This window comes from Corvus kubaryi, unplaced genomic scaffold (genome assembly GCF_017639235.1).
Source record: "Corvus kubaryi isolate FWS band 111438036 unplaced genomic scaffold, C.kubaryi_AGA036_p1.0 37322, whole genome shotgun sequence".
NCBI lineage: Eukaryota > Metazoa > Chordata > Aves > Passeriformes > Corvidae > Corvus > Corvus kubaryi.
The window spans coordinates 4,626,992-4,650,190 of NW_024581101.1; the positions used below are offsets into that span (position 1 = coordinate 4,626,992).

Below are 23,199 nucleotides of genomic sequence, written 5' to 3' on the forward strand. Positions count from 1 at the left end.
AAAAGAGAAGCAACAAACCCCTCTAAATACTGATTCATTTGTAGAAATAACCTCACATGGCTCTCACAGGACCACAAGGAGACAGCACAGTTTAAGTAAATAACATCTCTCAACCCAGCCAAACCATTTGCTGCCCATTCTCTTTACACCACAAATGTCTGCAGATTTATTCAGTTTGTGTCAAGCTGACACCAGCTCTGGCTATCTCAGTACTACTATTTCCAGCCTTTTCTTCCCCCATCCTTGCCTCACAGTTTTATCTCCCATGTATTTATCTTCTATGTTTTATTTTTCAGGTTTTCAGTGTTTAACTTTAGCAAGTTTTTCTATCACCTTTAGTTTTTACAAAAAACACATTGTTACAAAGTTAAATTAGCAATAATTTTTCTCAAGTAACATTTTTTTCCCCCCTTATATTTCTTTTTTTTAGAAAAGTAAGATATGCCAGCACTTACAAAAACTGGAAAAAAATATGGATATAACAAAGATGACTATGAAATAACAGTGTGTCTAAACTGACTTAACCTAAATCCTGTTTACAGAGGTGTTTTATATTTAAAGCAGTCAGAGTGCTATTGAAAGCCATTAAGATTATGGTTCCTCATTTTTTGTCTATTCTAAGAACACCTTAACAGCATAACAATCACAACTGCCCAAGCTGTCACCTACAAGTGCATTTCCCACTCACACACAAGCACCTCGCTGAAACAGCACTGCTGATATTTTAAGTATTTAACAGAGCATCAAAAGTCATGGGCTTGATTAGCTAGGGCCAAACTGCTTCCAGGTCTCTCACCATTTGGACTGGAAGCCTTTGTCCATTATCATATAAATCCACCAGCTACTAAAAGCTGTAGCTGTGTATTTCTACATTCAAAACCCACGTCTGTTAATTAGTCATACAATTTAAGCTTATAAGCAATCTTTCATTTAATTTTGTCTGGGTCCCTATCCTACTGTCAGATAATGGTTCTATTACACACTTTTATTACTTGGGGAAAACCAGGATTCAGGTGGGGTGGAGAGCAGCAGTAAGTAGGTACAGACTCCCTAATGGCTCCACTTGTCATTTTTCCTTGCCTCAGACACACTGTAACAACTGTGACATATTATCAAAAAATTAAATCAAAAATTAAAACTTCAGGGAGCCTGAATGTCTGGTTCTAGTGACACAACACCTAGTCACTACCTATCTCTTCAATTTGCCAGCAGAGCTTGCATTTTACCTCAGCACATTTAATAGCTTCCGCTTTAAATTACATCTGGGTAGCAAAGGCCAGAACAACGAGGCTGCTTTGTAAAACAGAATTCACACCTCTGCACCCCTGGATCCATGCACAGGGCAGTTAGACCATCAGTAAACCAAATGAATAATGTACTAATATTTCTTTCTTCATTAAGATACTCCTTGGCTTTTGGGCAGAGGAGGAATTTCAGATGGCATTTAAAAGGTTTATGATACCACAAAAAGTTCAACACAAATGCAGATGTAAAAAGGATACTTGATTGCCCGAGGTAAATTTAATCCCAGTAACAGAACCATTCAGAGCTACATGCACACTTCAGCTATGCAGTGCTGTTCTTCTGAAGTGCTAAAAGCCAGAGCAAGACACCCAGCTCATCATTCCTCCTCCTGCCAGGGAGGCTGCAGTTCCACTGGCAGGTGGGAATGTCTGCATTGCCAGCTCCACACTTCCAGCACAAGGCAAGAGGGCAGGAGAACACAGCTCTGGCTGAACTTCCCTCACACTCAGGGGACAGGGTGAAAATTCTCATGTAAAGTAAACTTAAAAAGACTAAGTAATATAAAGCTAAAATTACTGAGCCAAATTTAAATGGTTGTAATTGATAACTTTTCCAGAGAGACAGACTGATTTTCTAACCCTGTATTCAGTTCTTTACATAGCAAAGAAACTCAACAGGAGCCTTTTATGCCAAAGCCAAGGGAAGTTTAAAATTAGTAAATCAATAAAAATGGCTCTAATAGGCCACCTTCCTCTCTAACCTTTTTAAGTTCTACTTTCAATTAATTCATGCTTTCTGCAATATGTCTAATTATCTAACATGCTATTTTGCCATAAAAATCTGCTAATTTAGTTACACTCCGCAGTTCTGCTCTCTCCCAACAAGCCTTGGGTGACCTATTAGCCACTCTCAGGGGGCTCAGCAACCCCAAAACAATGATTTAATGGCACACACATGTACACAGACTGCACTGTTTCTGAACAGCTGAAGCAGTCAAGAGTTAATCCTGTCTGGTCATACAGACTTTGTTTTCTATACAGGCTTGGAGGAGTTTGTTTTTGTTGTCCTTCAGTCTGTCATATGTGACATGCAGCAAAACAATCCATATCCATCTGAGTGACACACTAATATCTAGGGATGAAAACATGACAGAACAAGGTCTTCCTGTCCTCTTAGCTGAGCTCTTCCTGGCCATGGTGATAAACTGTTATGGAAGAAGGAAGTTGAGAGACAGAGGTGAAAAAGCAAAGTGCTCCACTCAGTTTAGCCTGATTTATAACTGACAAATGACTTGAATCACACTGAATCACCTCAAACAAACCAACCAACAAAAAACCCAAACCACTGAATACCCTACTAAACATTAGTCTTGCGCCACACAACAAAATGAGGTTGCTTTCCACCACCACATGTAACTTCATTTCTCACTTTTGATCATTACTTAAGGGCAGAAGGCTTTAGTTTCAGAAATCTAGAAGCTTTGTAAAGTACAAAATATTTCAACTAAAATTTCTAAATCAATATTTAAATGCTCACAGACCCTTTTACCTTCAAAATACCCTAAACATATTGAGGTACACAAATACATTGTTTTCTGTAGTTGGGATGTCACTTAAATTTTAAGTCTGAAGTGCAATAAAGTGACATCACATACCTTTAAACATGTAGTTTTAGATATAAAGTGTACAAGTCCTAAGGCTGTGCTTAAGTGTCAGATGAAAAAACTTTCCTTCAGCTCATGCAAAAGAGGGACATTTCCCACAATTGCATGAAATCAGGAACCACTTGGCATTTCTAGAGCAAACACCATTTACACATTCAAATCAGCGTTTGTTCAACAATGAAAACATAGCCAGCTAAACACAGGCTATTTCCATGGCATTTTATCACAGAACCTTAATCAGCGTCCATCTGATTCTGCAGAAAGACTCCACGCAGCACAAAAGCACAAGATGAAACCCAGACGAGCTTTTCATAATGCTGTATCACTTATATTCCCTGGATTAACCACTTAGATGGGGAATAATGGAATTAGGCTAATGGAACACAGTGTTTTCTGTAATTGTATATTGTGCAAGCACTTTGCACATTTCAAACACAGACTTCAGCTCTTCTATTCTGTTACTGCATCTGCAGAAACATCATTAAGGAACTGCCCTCCTTGCTGCTTACTCTTCATCACTTCAAAGAATGCAGCACAGTGTCTGAGGGAGGCAGACAATCCTTTCACTTACTTTCATCAAATTAGATCTCATCCACTCTTAGTAAAAACCTTACAACAACTTAAATTACCTGGGGCACTTAAGTGTTGAAAGCCAGGCTGGCTGTGTCTTTCCTCAGGGACTTCCAGTGTAAAAGTCCTACTACCTTGGGGTTTCTAGCACTTACAGAAGAAAAATAGTATTCATATATAATATTAAGTAATGAAAAAAACTAATTGCGATGCATTTTTATAATCTAGAGAACACATTTCTGGGAAGGTTGGACAAGAACAATGAGATAAAAACCAGCAGCAAATGCCATTAGAAACCAGATCCATGACAAACAGGTAATTCAATTTTGGTTTTCTCCAGTAAGGCCATTTGATCGTTATATTTGGCAATACCTTACACAGCATGAACTGTCACTGTAATCAACAAAATGACATTTACAGAGAGGGGAACAGACCCACATTCTGGGGGCAAATGAGGGCTGAAAAGGAGTTTCAGGAAATTCAACACTGAGGTACAACCTTTGTCTGCTCTGCCCTCCCACTGCCTTTAGAGCATGTCTGCCTCTCATTAGAGTGTCTGGAAGTTATGAGCACCCACACTGAGATTAGAAAATGCCCCTAAATCTACAAATTCTTCAAGTAATGAACTGTAATGTGAGACAACAAAAGGAAAAGGTAGAATCTAGCAGGGATTGGACAAAAGCTTGCTGTAGCAACTCCTGCATAGCAAATTCTCTGCCAAGCAATTCCTCCCCACAAGAGGTACATTCCATTCCCTCAGCCTCCAGTGTTTTTTAAAGTTAAAATTTCTGTCTTGCTGCAGTTTATGGCACATTTTTACTGTGTGTACTTAGGAAGCAGGCAAGGCTGACTAAACAGATTTCCTCCATGACCTTTACTACTGTCGGCTGAAAACAATTTAGTCCATTTTAAGTCATTTGAGAGCACTGTAAACATTATCCAAGGGGCTTAGGACTGACTGCCTAAAACATGACCTTTCAAGCTGACAGCTGACAAAAATCCTCCACTTTAAACCATTTAAAAAGATATGATAAAGGTTTCTTATCCTGTTGAAACAGAAAGGAATTTTCCTTTTACTATTACAGAATAAAGATGCCTTTCATTCCATTTTAAAAAATCTTGGTTTTTTGGTTTTTTTTTTTTTGAGGGGCATGGAAAAATGGGGAAAATAACCTAAAGTACTCAGATACTTTCAAATAAAACTTCAATCCACCCAATTAATGTAAACCAAGAAGTGAAACAAAGAGGGTAAGACAACAATGAAAGAGATAGGCCATGCAGGAATATAAAACTTTACATTGAAAATAGTTTGGCTGGAAATTAAAAGAGAAAGAAAAATTATGCAAGCCAGTTTTATTAACACTTGGTATATATACACCTGTTTAACTTATTCCTAGTCAAGGGAAGATAGATGTAGCTTTCCATCTTGCCATTCCCAGTCACACTGGAAGTCAAGACAGCAGACAGTAAACCCAGAGCTGCAATCCAGCAGCTATTAGGTGTGCTATACTTCAAAAATAAAAGTCAGAAGAGTTTGTAATGTTGGTTTTGCCTCTTAGTCCACTAATAGCCCCCTTGGCTCTAATCCTACACTTTTCCCAAAAGGACTGTGGTGCTCTCTCTTCCACTGACAAACAAAGCACATTCTTGGCACATTTTTGGGACAAGGACTACATTTTAAACTACTGTGAAAACGTAATGAGCACACAGGATCTCAGGTGTGGCAGTCCTTGGGCCTCATACATGCTTAAACATATTCTGGTCTAGAATTTCAACCAGCCATACACGCTCTAATTTCTCTTATCATACAAAGATAAAAGACCAGGTATATGCTATACCCCAGATCTTGTCTGTAGTGCACTGAAGACAATAAATTTTGTCTTAATCTCTCAGTAGGATCACTGGGCTTGGACAGAGTCAGTAAAGCACTAAGGGTTCTTCTTCCTTATGCAGACTCTGCCTGCACTCTGTTACTTCCCCAGAACTGACCTTCCTTGCAGATGAAGAAAAGCACAACCCCTCACTCTGTCTCAGATTTGGCCAACCAGTTCTATAAATTGTTTTCAGACAGATATACAAACGACTTAAGTAATCCCATTTACATCATCAGCCAGAGTTGCCTAAATCATAGTCAGCTCCCAAATGAAGGAATCTTGTTACTTCTGTGGACTAGCACTGCAGCACATACTTCACCTAGTTTTTTAAAACTGCTCTTAGATACTTGAATTTTCTGTTAAACTTGAGTGATACACTGGAATCCTTTGGGCTCAAAAAGGGGACTGAAGAACCTAAGAGATTTAGCCAACATCTAAATAGATCAGGGAACATAAACCTGCAAAGACTATATACAAACTCTTCTCAACTAAGAGCTTAAGAGCAGAGCAAACCAATAGGTGGAAGAATCAAAATAAACACAAGATGATTTTTTCACAGGTAATTTTAAGCTCTAAGGAGGAGGCCAATCTATAGAAGCGCACACAGCATCTGCAGTATCACAAACAACAGACCATTTATATGGAGAGTATTACACACAACTGTACAGCAGCAAGGGAGAATAAAGCTAAGAAATCCTCAAAAAGAGTCAGATACTTCCCTGCACCATGAATATGGCACTTCTCAAATGCACACTCATTACATGGAATGTACAACACATGTAACCAATACAGCCCCTGTCTGCTACTCTCCCTACAGGAACCCAGTCATGCTCCTGGTGACTGGAGCTCATGTTTGTCCTGAGCACAGCCTTGATTAAAAGTTTACATTGCTGGTGATTTACCAAAATATGAATATCAATATCCAACTGAGACAGACAAAAACTCTTAACAGTTTAGAGTTAGGGTATGTTTTATTTGGCACCAGGCTCTGCATGGGATGGCTCCCTAAGACACAGGGCCCGATCCAGGCAAACATGATACCTTTTATTTCCACATATTATGAATATCCAAAATACAAAATGCATATTCATAGTGTTGACACCTCCCATTCTCCGCTTCCTATGGAAATGAGCTTACATGTCATTAAGCATGCGTAGTGTGTGTCCTGAATGGAGTCGGTGGTCTTGAATTGGGTCAGTGGTCCTAAGGAAGTTGAAGTAACTCATCTTCCTCACTTTGACCTTTATGCTTTTCTGAGTTTTAACAATTCTAATTACTTTAGTGACCTCTAAGTTTCTTCTTGCATGACTTTTGGATGGGATCCCACAAAGGGAGGAAATTGGTAATTGTCTTTATTCTATACACCAACTTATCAATGTTTCTGCTCATTATTCTAAGCACAGGTAAACAAACATGCAAATGACAGATCATCAGTTATTTGGTAATCAGTTACTAACATCTAAAACTCTATTTCAGGTCCAGCTCTCTTAACGATTTTGATTCACCCTCACTGGGCCCAAGCCTACAACTGAAATCCCAAGCCTATGACTAAAATCTTTATGTTTCCTCTAAATCTATGTTTCTTTGGTATAAAAATGAGGGTCAGCAGGTAGTAATGTCAAAACAGAAATCCAATAAAACTGTAGCAATAAACACTTCCTTTGGTTATGTTGAAAATCAGCCTGTAACATTAAGTGTTTGCTTTTTTGACTTAAATAATCAGAAATTTAATAGTGGGGGGGTCCCTTTGTTGTTGTTTTTTGTAAAGCAAAACAATTTTTTTTTCTTAAATTTTGCTTTCTATATGTCACTGATTCACAAAGTCAACTGGCGGCCCTTCACATCCCACTAAGGGATGCTGCTCTCCAGGTAGGATTTTTAACTCGACCAAACTGATGTGAGAATAGACTACATTTGATACTTTGCCTACTTCAGGGAACATGAACACACTGCTCATCAACCCAACTCTGTGCAGAAGGCAGCTGGACTTAACAGAACCAGAAAGTACCCAGAGAACGCAGTATAAATGATTGATTCCATATGGCAACATAGATGATTCCATTAAAATGAAATTAAATGGATTTCAGGCTACACACCAAAAAGTATTCCACATTTAATTTGGCCTTGTCATGTCATAGCACTAAAACAGAAAAATTCTTATGAAGAACATATTCCATTACCAATTTTTAGAAAGTATATAAACGTCATGACTACCAGTTTAGAATCACCCTGCCTTCCTCTTAAAACTAAAATAAAATCCACTGCAAACAGGCTGGAAATATACAATGACATAGTGCTTACTTCCTGTGTAATTGCAAAGTAATTCTGAAAACAGCCAAAATTATTTTGAGATTCACCAAACATTCTGCTATGCAGATTTACTTGGCACTCTGAAGTACCAAGTAGTTTTACACAAAAACCCCTAACAGCTAGCTAAAAAAGAAATAATCCCTATTTAAGTCATCTTGTTCCTTTTAAAGTTACTTAGTTCGATACTGTACCAGTCTTTGTAGCAGCACCCTGTTGTGTGTGCTGTCTAAAATATTCTGCTGTAGCCTAATCATCTAAACACTCTTTGTTTAAACCCTAATCTTCCCCAATTTTTCCCTAACTGCTGAACACCTGCCGAGAGCCCCCATAGTTATCTTTGTGATAGGGAAACAAAGGATGAGACAGTGTGTGTGTGATAGAAGGGATGCACATGTGACTGAAACCTCAAAGGATGGCCACACTGCCCATTTGGAGTCTTGCTCCACCTCATCTTCTGTGGAAAGAAACTCAGAAGATAGCACTGAATTGTTTTAGTGGAGTTTGAGTGAATAAAATGAAGGCAAGAAAGGAATACAAATCTACATCTACCTGTCTCGCACTCATTACATACTGAATTTCCATTGTGGCCCATTTTTTCAGGTTTTAATTCCATTACCTTTCTCATATTGGGCACTGTTTCTTCCTGTGCAGAGATCCAACTACTCAAATAAAAGGATTCTGCCCTAAAAGCATAATAAAAACACACTTTTGGAGAAAAGCTTTATCAGCTCACACATCCTCCACAGAACAGTGGGTTTTAACCAACCACCTTGCTGTTACAAAACATTCAGTTGCTTCAGGGCTTTCAAAAGCTTGTTCTTGTCTCCTGTCACACCACTTTAAGCTACTTTGTACCTCAGAAACAGCACAAGAAATATCCCTTTTCCCCCATTCCTTTGGCACAGCAGCACTGCTAGACTGACACCGCTGCTTCACTCAGCCTGCAGGATGAGCAGGGGGCTCTGAGCTGCTCTAGGCAGCAACAGAAGAGCACAGGACAAATACAAGATACAAATACACAAAAATGCTGCAAAACGGCTCAGATATCAAACAGCTCTGTGGGTCATCTTCTACAAAATGACTCCCATTGCTCAGAAGTTTTAAGGTTGGTTTAATTTCACGTTAAGGAACCCATTAAAATAGAGGTCCTTCACTGAAAATTAGTTAGATTTTCCAGATTAGTATTTATTTCCATTTAATTTCTTAAATTCTTATTGAATTTAAGAATAAATACACTCTCTCATCACACTAAGTTGTTCAAAAGCAAATTCTTTATCCTAAATATAGTCCAAAAGGGATAGAGAGAAGATCCTCATCCCATGCTAGAATTTTTCACCTGATCATGGTACTCTTGCACACAGAAATATCATTATGATTGATTTTCTTCCCTTCTCCCTTCTTGCTTTTTTGTCTAGGCATTTCAAGTCTCTAAACATATTATGTGAACCACAGATTCTCTTTATTCAAAATTCACAGGTTTTGAGAAATCAAATGAAATCTAGAGAAGTTCCAGATTACAGACAGCAACTGTCAATTTTGCTTATGCTTGTAAGATTACCTTTAAGGGAAACATTCCTTAATCAGATTTCATGTGCTTTGCCCATTACATCTCTCCAGTATTGCTGATGTGGGAACTCCCCTGGCAGGAAAAGTTTCTCCTTCAAATACAAAGTGGATTTTTTTTTTTAGCTTTTTTTTCCCCACAAAGTTCCTAATCTGTACAACACAAGCTTTTGAATGATGGCAGAACTTTCACAGTATTTTTGAAGAAACATTTCAAAGATTGCAAACACGATGCTACAAATAGATTGCCAGGGAATCATAGAATGGCGTGGTTTGGAAAGGGCCTTCAAGACTATCTGATTCTACCCCCTGCCACAGGCCAGGACACTTTCCACTATCCCAGGCTGCTCCAAGCCCTGTCCAGCCTGGCCTTGGACACCTCCAGGGATCCAGGGGCAGCCACAGCTGCTCTGGGCACCCTGTGCCAGGGCCTCCCCATCCTGGAAGAGAAGGCTTTATTCACAATATCTAACCTAAACCTACTCTCTTCCAGTTTGAAGAGCAAGAAGATGGGCTTCTCCAATTGTAAAAATACACTAGGCAAGCGCAGCCTCACCAAACAGGGGACACAGACCCACAGGATGAAACAGGACCCAGCTGGGAGAGGGACACCTTTCACAGGGTCCAGACAAGGCAAGGTCCAGGCAGACAAGCCAGAAGCAGGACAAGGCAAGGCCAGAGACAGGACTGGGCCCAAGCCATGCACAAATTCCACCTTCCTGCTGGAGACTGGACCAGAGGTGAGCCTGCCGACAAGGAACCTACAAGAGCTCTGAGGTTCTTCCAGGAGAAACAGTCCATAAGCCAGGACAGCAGGAGATGTGTTGGGTTCAGGTATTTCTGTAGCACAGCACAGGCAAGGGCCCCAGACAATAGGCCCCAGGTTATTCTGGTCAGGGCAATTAAGGCTCATTAGAGCAGCCATGGCCTGACACAAACCAGCCAATGCTGCAGCCTCCAGGGCACTATTTAACAAAAAGTGAACAGGGAGCAGTGACTGTTCCCTGTTTCACTGGCTCTCACACCACATCTGTTTCAGTTTAAGTCTGTATCTGTTTCCATTACCAGGATTTTAACTTGGAGCTCTTTGGTAGGGTTCAAAAGGAGCATAAGGAAACTTTTAGCATACTTTTAAGAGCAGACACTTGATCAATCAGAAAACTAATATAAATTACATAACTGGACAGGAAAACAAATTCCAGGCATTATAATTTATCCTGCAAAGGATCTTTAACACACTCATCATTGTGAGCCAAGGGACAGAGGAAAGCATGACTCACTCACCACTGATAAGATCTCAAATTAGGATTTAGCCCAAGTAATCACTGAGAAGGCAGAGCAGTCTGAAGTTTTAAACAGAAATGATATTTTCAAATTATACAGTTCCAACTGCAGCTGACTAGGCATTCTACTGCTTGCACATACTTTCAGTATTAGCTTTCCTGCAGTATTTTCTGTTAAGTATTTTTCTACAGCATGGAATGAGAATGACATCAAGTAGCACAGGTGTGTATCCTGTTACAATATCATTAGATATGCAAATCAGTTAACTCATTATGGAGAAAAAGTGTGTGAATCTATGATGACCATTTCAAAGCAAGCTGTTGTAAGACAAGAACAGGTCAGTTGTAAAGGCTGTTGAGGATATCTGGGTACCAAAAGAGGTTATAAACGAAGGAAAGCACAAAGTATCCATTATGGACTGAGCTTATTTGTCCTATCAGAAGAGAAGGTGGTGACTAACAAAGCCCATCCTCAAAGCACAAGCATCGAAACAGGCAACAAAAGAGCATTTAAATTCTGTGGTTCCCAGAGAGATTCTTTTCATGCAGAGGCTTGTTCAGTTAACAGGCAATTCCTGTCTTCACACAAACCAACCTCTGAGCAGGAGAATTGTCCTAGCTGAAGTCCAGTTCCTCAAACGAAGCTCTTCCCTAGGCCTCCCTGTGGTTTCCCTACCTTTACAGTGTCTGTAAGGTTGTTAGAATACAATAAGCTCTCCTCTCAAATCATTCAGTTGCCTCAGTCATTAATAAAGGATATTAACAAAGACACTTTGGAAACTCAAGGAAAAAGAAACACTTTATAAGAAAGATGCTAGAGAAGTAATACAGTTTATCTACACTTTTGCAGAGCTTTAGAGGCAGCCTATTATAAAGAGTAAATCTACAAAGTTACCTTAAAAATATCTGAGTTACTAGAGTAGATTAATAAAAGCAGATTTCAAATCAAAGGAGACTTGCAAGTGGGAATAGTTTAGAAGGAGTACAGCGAGTACAGGAGTGCCACAAGAATCAATATGAATACTGTTCTTTTCACCATCTCCTAAGATTCATGCAATGCTACAGGAATTGCAGTGACAATATTCACTTAAAGTACAAAACAGGGGCAGTCAGCATCAAGCAAGGTTTACAATTCACGTGCAGAGAGGATTCACTCTGCTACAAAGGGAACAGTGATGGAAAACAAACAATATTTTAATGAGTTACATCCTACAGAGATATACAGCAGAAAGATCTGTTCCCAAAACCAACTGTATTATTCTTTCAATTTGACTATTTAGTTACTAAATTCCTACCAAAGGGAAAGAGTATTTTGTGATACATTTGTGAAGCTCAATTTATGTAACTAGTTTCTTTGTGTGAACTACACAGATTAGAAGTCAGAAGAGCATAATGCAAGAATAACAAGAAGTATATCAATGTTGTAGGAGAGTGACAAAGATTCTCCAATGAAAATTAGTAAAAATGAGTATTTATAGTGAGAATGTGATTTATTTATTAATCATACAGGACAATTCCTATGTCCTGCCTGAAATGCTATATACCTTGAATTGAATAGAAGCTTGATGACCATTGTCATCTAGACAGGATTTTGGTTCATATTCAGAGCTTCTGGAAGCAATGAACTCATAGTCATATTACCCTGTACAATGAAGTGTCCATATAAAATCTTAATTACACATATTCATCCTGCAGTTTGAGCCACACACAACATACAGAGGGATTAAATAAAATCCTCATATTCCAGTTATCTGAGCTCTTCCACCATTACACACACTTAATTTTCCACCATCACACACTTGCTTTTACCCTCGATAGCCATTGCAGATGATGTTGAATAAGCTCACCTGTTCAGCACACAGAAATGGTAACTACCAACACCGTGAAAAAGCAGCAGCCAAAATCACAGATTTGTAAAACGCCCCAGCAGCATGAAAACCTTCAACTCTTAAGCCCTGTTTTCTAGCCAGTAAACCTTTTTTTAAGCTTCCTTCTGACTGAGATTTCAGTGGCCAAAAACTGCAGCTTTACCATCAATAATCACCAAAAACTGCAGCTCAACAGACCATACCAAAAATGACCTCCCACTCAAAGGCACATGGCTCAGGCAGCAGCCGGGCACTGAGGCTGGACCTCCGCACACGCCTTACCTTTCCCTGGAGCCTCCGGAGGCACAGGCACCTTCTCACATCGGGATTCCTCTTCCCAAGAGCAGGCAGACAACGAGCAGGAGCAGGTCCCGGTCCCATCAGCTCGCACAGCCCTCACCCATCTGATCCCACCGCAGAAAGCAGCAGGGATGGGGTGGGGGGACTCTTATGACCCCTCCCAGCACCAGGCGCAGGTGGCCCCGATGCTGCGGAGGTGCCCTGGCAGCTGCAGGTCGTTGTTTCCAATTGTGCCACAGGTGTGTGCAGGATCTCATCACCGCTCACCACCAGCCTCGCTAGCTCAGCTGCAGCCATCCACCCATCATCCCAACCATCTCGTGTTTGCTTTATCCTGCAAGTGCTGCTCTTATTTGGGGCCTAAATGGAGGGATTTTCTTCTTTTTTAGTCTGGCTGTATTGAAATATATAGTATTTGTTTGAATTCACCTCAGCTATCTGGATCAGTGACCTGATCGTTATCTGTCTTTGTGTAATCCACAGTAATTATCTTGGATGATTTTATATTTTTTTCAAGCTCATTGATAATGTGTCAAGCAGTGAAGGACAAAGAACCAATTACATTAGGATACTATCAGAAAGTTTTCAGTAGGATGACAATTTCCCTTTGATTTCCCAGTTATTAATCCCTTAAATACATTGTTTTAATTTCTTCATACATCACTGCCTAGAATATCATGATTCCTCATAAAAATATTTTTCTCTTAATTAAAAACAACTCTTAACTTTTACTCGTGAACTTCTAGAAAAATAATTTTAAGAATTTACTAAAAACATTCTGATTTTAAAACAAATCCCATAACACTGGCAAGTAAAAAACTCTGTTATGATGTTTCTTTTCTTTTTTATGGCTTGTGGCAATTGATCAGGAATTTCTTGCTAATTACGAGAAGCTTGTGATTTGTAACACACAATTGAATATTACTGTCTCCTACTTAGCATAATACTAATTTTTTTATTATAACTATATAGAAGTCTGGATCAATTATTGTTTTAACAGAAGCCTGACTATGCAAGCTAATGAAAGAAATTTCCAACACTATGTAAAGAGTAAAATAAAAATGTTACTTCCGATGAGTAGATAATCTGTTTAAATTTGGACTGAAACGATTTGATTTTTGCTGAGGCTACATGACACAATACTGTTTCCTATAGAATGAGGGAATGAGAGCATACTCATTATTTTAAATAAAGTCAGGCAACGCGGTGGGCCACAACCTGACCTAAGCAATGCACTTGCCTTGATGCTGAAGTTGAATAAAAATGATCTCAAATGCATTGTTTAAGGGTTATTTCCAAGTTAGCAGTTTCTTTCTGCCAAGTGTGTAACTCATTATATCAAAAACCAGGACTATGCAGGACACCCTGATGGACTGATGCAATTGTTCAGTGCCTTCCACAAGGATGGAATTCTGTGTAGTTGTTTGAACAACAAGAGCAGGAACAAAAATAGTACTGATTAATGTCCAAAGTTTATAAGTTACATCCAACGCACTATAGCTCTTTGATTATATTCCAGTTCCTGCAACACAATAGACCAGCAGTAACAAGACATCAAGTAAGTTACATAATAAATACATCCTTTTTTTTTTTTCTTTTAGAAGGAACTACATTTTTAAGTATTTCGTGGTTTTTTTGTTACACAAAAATTAAGAAGAAATTGAAAGAAAATTATTTAAATTGATAACAAAAATATCCACACCAAATATTGTAACTTTCAGTTTTTGACTGCTAATTTTTTCCTGCCTTCTGTACAAATGTTGAGCGCAACATCTGCAAGTGCCCCACAGGCTGTTTTCTCAACCACTTCCCCACAGAAACCACTTTGCAGATTTTCATTGACATGAGTAGATTTTTCTTCAGGCCCAGAAAGCCTGAAGGACCAGACCTGTTATCTGCTCAGAAATACCATTTTGTTTTCCATTTACAGGGACAAACTGTGACATGAAATTACTGGGAGACAAAACCATGCCTCTGTGGTGGCCCTGCAGTTGTTCACTGCAGGCTCAAAGGATGGAGCAGCTTGGGCAACTCGTGTCTTTTCCACATTTCTCAGGCACAGAGCAAAGAGATTCTACACAAATGTGTCAGCCAACAGAGAAGGGAATGAATTTAATGGATTTAATATGCTTCAGGTCAAAGCTCAGCACAGACCCTTATCCTCTTGTGCTGATTAACAGAACTGATCTTAGGGTTTTCAGCTGGAAACAGAGAGAGGAAAAACAAAAGTACAAAGTCGTGGTACCTGCAATAATCTTTAAATTGATTTCAGCGTCTTTCCCACAGTATCATGTTTCAATTTGATTCTGCATTTACTTTGAAATTAAGTGTTAACCAAATTAGTTTTAAAGAAACAGTGAATTTTGACAGAATATTCCCTTCAAAATCCATTGAAATTCAGTTTGTTCTTCACTGAAGACCATACGTTAGTATTTACTTCATTTTTTGAGGGAACAAGGAGCAATGCTTTTAATAATCAACATGCTTTCCTTCACATTTTGAAGTGCAAAAATACACTTAGTAACAGCCACACAGTAGCAGCAGCCTTATTCAGAAAGTGGTGGTGGTGAACCAACTTACATTTGTTTCTTACAGTTACAAGCAATACAGATTGCAGGTGTTTGCACTGACATTTGCTTGATATGAAAATATACTTCCAAGCAAATATGCACTATCAGGCATCTTTAGCAGTCATCTCACCATTTTCTTTCACATTTTAAACACATGGGTGCAGGGAAAGAAAAGATAATTGAGCCATATTAGTAATCATTTAGAAATGGCTTTAGATGATGAGGATGTTCTTTGACATTTTCTAGAAGAGCTCGTTCAGTAGCAAAAGCCAGCAGCGCTGTTCACAGCTGGCTTCTCACTCTGCTCCTGTTTTCTTCTCCCTGCACGCCCTGCACACCTTTAGCTCAGCCCCATGGCAGTGATTCTTCACACCAGCCCAGCGAGCCAGAATTCTCTCTTTGTTTTCCAGCACACAACCTGTCGCTCTGCCACAGCCGCTGCCGCCACCTCATTCCCACACAGATGAGATCCAGGTCTCAAGTGACACCAAACAGCGAAGTGCTCCCGTTCCAATTTCACACACAGCACTCTGCTTCAGAAGTACTTTCGTGCAGAAAGCTGAAAAGGAAGTTAGCAGTTTATGACAAATTTTTAGTGTTATTTCAAAGCACTAACAAGTTGTGAGTTTTCACCCATTTTTACATTACATATCATGATTAAAATGCAGTAGTATTTAGGGTAGTGATGTCTTTTTTTAAGTATTAGCTCATGCAGCCTTACAGGGCAAGCAAAGCTGATCACACAACTACCTGTGTGAGCAGAATTTTAAGTACAATTCTTTGCAAAATGTGTCCCTTGGCGGTGTAACCCTAGATTTTTCTTTACTGGAAGATACTATGATCAAATTATTATTTTTTGCTCCTTGCTGTACTTATTGTGTCTTGCCATCAGTCTCGTCTTCCATATCTTTCTTGTATCCTAGCTCCTACTCCATTCATACTCCATCTGATTGCCCTTACTCTACATTTTCATTCTCTTCATGCTGCTTACATGCATTTGCTTAAGTTCTAGCACTACCTCCTCCTCTTAGTAAGAGGATCTCAAGTGTGTTTAAATCATTCTTGAGCATCACTCTTTTTCTCTGAAATTGGCCTTGTTCATTTAGAAAAGTCCTTCTCTGCTGTCCTGTCATTTACACTATTTTTTTCATAACTATGTTTAATATAGAGCAAACTTGAAGGAATCAAATAGAAATGCAGCTTTTGATGCAATGGCAGGCTTTGTTTTTCAGTTTGTACCTGCAGACACACATCTGTAAACCTCTCCTTCTCAAAATCAACTGACAAAAGCAAACAGCTCTCCTTAGTGCCATTGCTTTTAAGATCCTTTTCCATAATGGACTTGTAGCAGAATTTCTTCACAGAGAGGGAGAGAGCATTTTTGCTATAAAGAGACCTTTATGAGGTTGGGGGGAAGAGAAACTTTGGCCAGTACATGATTTGGAGATCACAGTGCTCCTTTCACAAGAATGGAAGATGGTAACTGGTGAAGGGACCTTTGAGGGACTCCAGAACTATGAGCACCTCCTATTTTATGTTAGTTAATAAAAGTGTAGCTGCTCCCACATTCAGCTGCTGAACGAAGAACTACGTTTTTCAATAAATCATTTTCAAACCTCTTTTGATATCAATTCCCTTGTGTCAATGATAGGTTTCTGAAAAACCAAAAGCAAAGAACTCTCCAGGGTGGTTTTTCGATGGCATGTACCAGACACAATGGATGCCAAATGCTGCTGGACACTTACAGGTGCCTGTAACTGTGTAGTATTCTCATAGTAACAAACCTCCCAGTACTGTGTTGGCTAAGAACATGGTGCAGTATTTGATGGACAAACTGGAGCAGGGGGACCTCAGTCTGTGCTGCTCTTGTTCTCTCATGTGTGGCCCAAGCAGGTCACTCTGGGCCTGTTTCCTGTCCTGCTCCCCACCTGCTTTGCTTGCAAGTTCTTCAGAGGGAAAAATGTGTCTTACCAATGTGAGGCATTGTTATTATTTGTGAGCTGCATTCTCTTCCACAGTACCACTGAGTAATTCAGTGCTTTGTGTACAATATGTATTTCTTAGCAAATGGTACAAAATAAAACTTACAGTTGCTCAGCCACCACTTTTTAATGTGCAGCCTCCTGGCCGCTTCCTTCCAAAGTGATTCCAAAGGGTATCAATTACATTTTTCATCACTAACTTTTCACCATTGTGTACTACCAATGATCACACAACTCCAGCACGAAGGATTTACCTGGTGCTCTTTTGAAACTGATACAGTTTTTTCTCCTAAATTTGGAATGAGAAGTGAGAGTTCTTTAATTTGTAATAACATTTGTTTGGTTTGTGTGCTTTTATCATGTCTCATAATGGGAGTATCACCCAAGTTTTTAGCAAGACCTTTTACAAGGGCATGGAGTGCCATGACAAGAGGGAATGGCTTCAAACTGTCAGACAGCAGGTTTAGATTGGATATTAGGAACACAATTATTTACAGTGAGTTGATGAGGCCCTGGAATGGGTTGCCCAGAGAAGCTGTGGCTGCCCCATCCCTGGAAGCGTTCAAGGCCAGGTTGGATGGAGCTCTGAGCAACCTGAGATATTGGAAAGTGTCCCTGCCCAGGGCAGGGGGTTGGAATCAGATGATCTTTAAGGTTCCTTCCAATCCAAACTATTCTGTAATTCTGTGATTCTATAAGGATCATACATAGAGCCCTTGATCAGGTTGCTTCAACCTTCTTTATCTACCAGATAAAAAAGAGCTATCACAATAGGTCTCATCCAAGAGTATTACAAACCTTAACATATCACAAACCTTAAATTAAAATTATCTGTAATTGTCATTATTGCTAATTACTTTACTTGGTCTTGTAATGTCACTCATGGAGTCCATTCGTGGTATGTCCATTTAGTTGACCCAAACTCAAGACTGTAAAATGACATGACTTTCTAAAGAAGGGCCTGTAAATAAAAGTATATGGTGTTTTATATTTAGAACAGCATAAACGTGCTGTCATCTCATCAGTCAACTCAGTATAAATATGCTTTTCACGTCATGTTTATTGTTTGGCATTTTGCTGCCTCCCTTGCTGACCAAGGAGTACTCTTACATGCATTTCGTGCCACTTTCATTGCAAGCTAATGCATTATACAAAAAGAATTTTTTAAAAAAAATTAAATATTTACATTCCTTTGAAGGTTTAATACCAGATATCCCTAATGGCTGCATTTTCTCATTTCTGCATTTTATAGTAATTGCTTTCCTCACCATGTACTCTTTGGTGATTTTCCAATTAATTGCCAACCCATCTGACCACCTTTACTCTGTGTTTTATTTCTGGCTTATAAAAGAAATTTAGCAGCTGTTAAGAACATCGTGGTAATGTTTTTGACTGCTTATGAATCTGAAAATGCTAGGCAGACATTAATTAAGTCACATAATGGTATTTAACAGACACCACTATGATTGATACGATACTTTGTGCACTGTATATGTGTAGGCAATTTAAAGCACAGTTTCACAGGGATTCCCAAGCCTGGGTTTCACTGCTGAAGTCCACTTACGGATTAATAAGAAATTTAACTCATAACATCAACAATATGACACAGTACCCAAAACCTGTGGCAGAAAATAAATGGCAGCCTGACCAATGTTAAATGGTACAAAAAGCTACAAAAATTAAATGGTACAAAAAGCTACAAATGTTGAATGGTACCAAAACCTACGCATTCCACTGAGCCTTCATACACTTTGTATGTACAGACTTTACTGTATAAAGGGTTTAAAGCTATTTTTCTCTTCAAAAAACAGGAATTAAGATAAGGAAGGGCATCACGCTGCAATGCCTTCCTGAAGCAAAAAAAAAAAAAAAAAAAAAACAACAAACCACTGAAAAGAAGAGAAAATGTTCCAAAGCTCAGCTGTATTGGCTGTTTGGTAGGGTTTCATTTGAGGCCCTAATCGCAGGAACAAGATTTGCTCTAAATTGTTTGCGTTTGCTTCTGAATATCTGGAAATTTGCTTGTTAAGTGTTCAGGTGGAGGAAAAAGCCTTCTCAGGTGCAGAAAGAAGTAATGCTGTGCAGTCAGTGGAAAGAAACATTCAAACAATTATACACCCTACTGCTTCAAGTCATATTAAAACAATCTATAAGCTAATTCAATGCTAACACAATGTCTCATAAATGGTAAACGGGCCGGATGAACATCCCGGCTGAGCAGGCTGGATGAACAACCTTCCAAGTCAAGAAATGCAGTATCATTGCAGTGTTCAACAAGGTTTTAACTGCCAGTTACACTTTATACCTGCTGCATTGAATCAGTGCTGCCAGCACAGATTTGTTTCCAGAGTGTGTGAAGGCAAACCAATGACTAGCAAGCAAGATTCTGAAGTCTGATGATGTTTTACCTTCTTACTCCATTTCCATATTTTCTCATACAAGCTGGTCAGTAGGAGATAATCAAAGATATTAAAATAGAGGTTTAAGGCAGTTCCAGGATGAGTCTAGCCCCTGCTCCCTTCTCCCCAACTCCACAAGCTCCTCCCACAATCTATGTCTGATTATTCAAGGTGAATAAGGGTGAATTGATATTTTTAAACTCCTAACTTTTTTTTTTTTTTTGCTGTTTTTTACCTCTTTCCTGTGAGGCAAAATTGTTGGATCTAATCATTGTAAGCACATTATCCACTTTTAGAATTTTACTGCAATTCTCTCAAAGAACTGATGGGAAACTTAAATTTGAAGATGATTCTTAATGCCACCTTGCAGGCTTAGTAATGAGCACTTACAGATCTTCTGATTGAAATTTCAGCTGGCTGCCTAGTCCCTGAGATAACTTTAAATTAATAAAACTTCTAAATACTTTTTTCTTCTTAATTTTTCATGATGTTTCTATTTGATGAAAAAGTAAAGCAAAGCAAACTGTGAAGATACAGGTAAACTTGAACACCACTAAGGGTTCTCCAGTTTGCAGATGAGATGACATCTTCATCTTTCATATCCTGGAGTATAAGTAGGGTCAGCTGCAAGATTCATTAGTTGGGATATATGAAGAGATACTTGCAATAATGCTCCTGGTGATTCTTACATTACATTTATAGCCTTATTGTCTTTAAAAATGGAGGCTACACCAGATCCGACAACCTACAGATCTAAGAAATATTTTAAAATATATTTAAAAATAAATAAATAAAAGTAAATTTGGAAGAATGTTTGAATAGTAGAAGAAACTTTCAACTTTTTCACATTGCTGTCTGCAAGCCAAAGGAAGTTCATTTATCTCTTTTTTTTTTTCCTCAAAAAAATTATTTTAGGTCTGGAATATGTCTTGAAAAGCCAAGACAAGAAAAGACTGCCCAAAAAGACAAGGTGGCACATGCCATCTGTCATGCATCCCCAAATGTTAATTACTTATGAGTAAGATTTAAGATCAAAATGGAAATGAAAATGATCTTCAAAGTGTAACTGAAGAGCCATGGCTGTAATTCAGCTCTCTGTACGTCTTGATCCTCTTTATCTCACACTTCAACTGAAGTATGATACTTCGACTTTTCACAGAATCTGTATTGCAGCACACGTTACTAATCTGGTACAAATTTCTGCAGCACTAAAGGGCCATATCTATTTGGAATGGCTGTTACAGGAAGTTTTGTATTTATAGAAAATTCAGACTGTAATTAGAGATCTTTAAATAGGCTTGCTCCCCCCCCCCCCCCCCCCACCCCCCCTTTTGGTACTATGCAAGAAGAAAGAACAGTTAATTTCTTCATGTTCCATTGATATTATTAAACCTACAGAATGGCGGGGGTAGAGGAAAGGAAGACAAAACTATTGATCTAATTTTGAACCTCTAGATGTGAAATGTTGGATACAAAGGAGCTCAGTAATTTTGATTCCAAGCTACATCCAAAACTTAACAAAGTATATTCTTTTACCCTTAAGATATAAAATAATTTTTTTGTAATAACTTCTGTTCGCTGAAGATTTTGCCCTGAGAGGAACAAAAGCAGCACAAAAATACCTAATCTTCAGGGGTTTCTATACCTTACAAGGGAAAATTCCAGCACAGAGAATAATCACTTGAAAAGAACTTATTTACTTAGCCCTCAGGTAGAAAAGATTTTATGCACACAGAGAAAATCCAGATAGTGTCTTAAAGAGTCTTGGATATCTCACACGCAACCTCTATTCATCGCTCTAAAACTGAGTAACAGCTTCAAAATCGCTGTTTGCCAGCATCTCTGGAGGAGGAGTCAAGGATAAGCACAGCTATAAAATGCTTCCCAAAAAGACTAATAACACTTTGCAATGTTAGAATGGAAATCTTAATGTTCAGCTTTTCTTCGAAGAACAGTTTCTTTGTGTCCTTTGCTCAGAGAAGGCGAAGTGGCTGTTCAAAGCCCCTTGTTTTGCCGAGGAATGTTTTTGTTGTTACTGCCCCGCAGTGGCTCATTGGAATATGTATACAGGGTGGTTGTTTTTTTCTGCCTGAGCAGGCATTTGGAGACGGGGAGGGCTGCCAGGGAATCTTTTATATTCACTCAGCCTGCCTTGCAAATGATCTACAGTTATAGGCAAATACAGCTATAATCCAAGACCATGTTTTCTTTCACATCCTTATTACAGAGCTAATGTATTCCTCGCCTCAATGTATAGATTATATTTTCTACTTACTGATGGTTCTTTAGATTGGATGAAATGGAAAGATTTAGTAGATAAATGGGGAACTGATTCGGAGAACAGGCATTTCATTGAGTGCTCCCAGTGACAGTGAATCCTGTACTATGCCATGAATGGTAAAAACCTCAATGAGTGTAAATACACATCCGTGTGTGTAAATACTCTTTTCTCACACACTGTTCCTCTGTACACACTTTCATTTAACATAACTTATTCTGAGAACAAAAACAAAACTACCTTACACTGTCAATAAAAGTTGTTCTGTATATTTAAGACATGAATTTAGCAACCAGGAACTCATTTTTAGGTTAGTGGTCTGAACATTTCACTACTGTTATGATTTGGCACAGTGAACACATTGCACAGTGACCCAGATTCTCCCTGTGCTCTGCGGCTTTGGACTGCTCTGCCAGCGTCATCCATCTCCCAGGGCAAAGGGGAGCTCCAGTCACACATTCTCAGCCCAGTGCAACTCTTTGCTGGGACTGTAGTCAGAAAAAGGAAGGGTTACTCTGGAGAATTCCAGTGCCAGCTCAGCCTCCTGGCCCCCTCAGCCATGGACACGGTACCTTAATTCTGACACTGGCCTTTATGCGCAGCAGCAGCAGCAGCAGCAGCAGCACTGTGGTAGCGTAAGAATAAAATTACTTTTTTCCCCACTGTTTTTTCTAACACTTCTTGCCAGTTTGAGTTTAGATACACTTAGTTCTGTAGTCAAATACATTTTCAAATTATCAGATTAAAAGAGCAAAAAAGCACTCTGGAATTCACGATTGCTTTCAGTCAGTGAAGCAGGGAGAATGTTACAAAACACTAAGTCACCCTTCAGTCTGACCTTGATTTGCAATCTACAATTTAGTGAATCTCACATCACATCAGATGTTCACTGGGTTTAAAAGATCAGTGAGCTTACCTGCCAGTACATATGTAGCTTATCTCCTTGTTTGGAGTTCAGCTTGTCAGCACACTAGTGATCTGTGCTCCATCTGCACATGGAGGCAGAATTATTCCAGTCTCATAATACATAGGCTAGCACTGCCCTGTAGTTCCTGTTTCAGCTAAGGAATGTTTATGGGGCTGAGCATACTGGTGCCGTCATCCTAATTTTTCTACATTGTTATTGTACCAGCACAAAGTTCTTGCAATGTGTGGTTTAAAATGCTGGCTGCTCAGCAAATGAGCTAGTGCATGCAGCATTGTAATAACACAGAAATCTGCATGTTGAATTTCAATTATGCTTTAAAGCTTTCGAAACAGAGTGCTTACATTTTCTTTTCAACATGCAATGAAA

At 39.0% G+C, this 23,199-nt stretch overlaps 1 long non-coding RNA gene across 1 annotated transcript; it reads right to left on the reverse strand.

Annotated features, from left to right (window-relative positions):
- Positions 1-6,833: 6,833 nt before the first annotated feature.
- LOC121665329 lies at positions 6,834-23,199 on the reverse strand. The gene is made up of 4 exons (XR_006016337.1): positions 23,189-23,199; positions 22,199-22,204; positions 15,249-15,251; positions 6,834-6,934 (listed from the first exon to the last, which is right to left on the reverse strand). It is a non-coding gene; the product is annotated as an uncharacterized LOC121665329 (long non-coding RNA).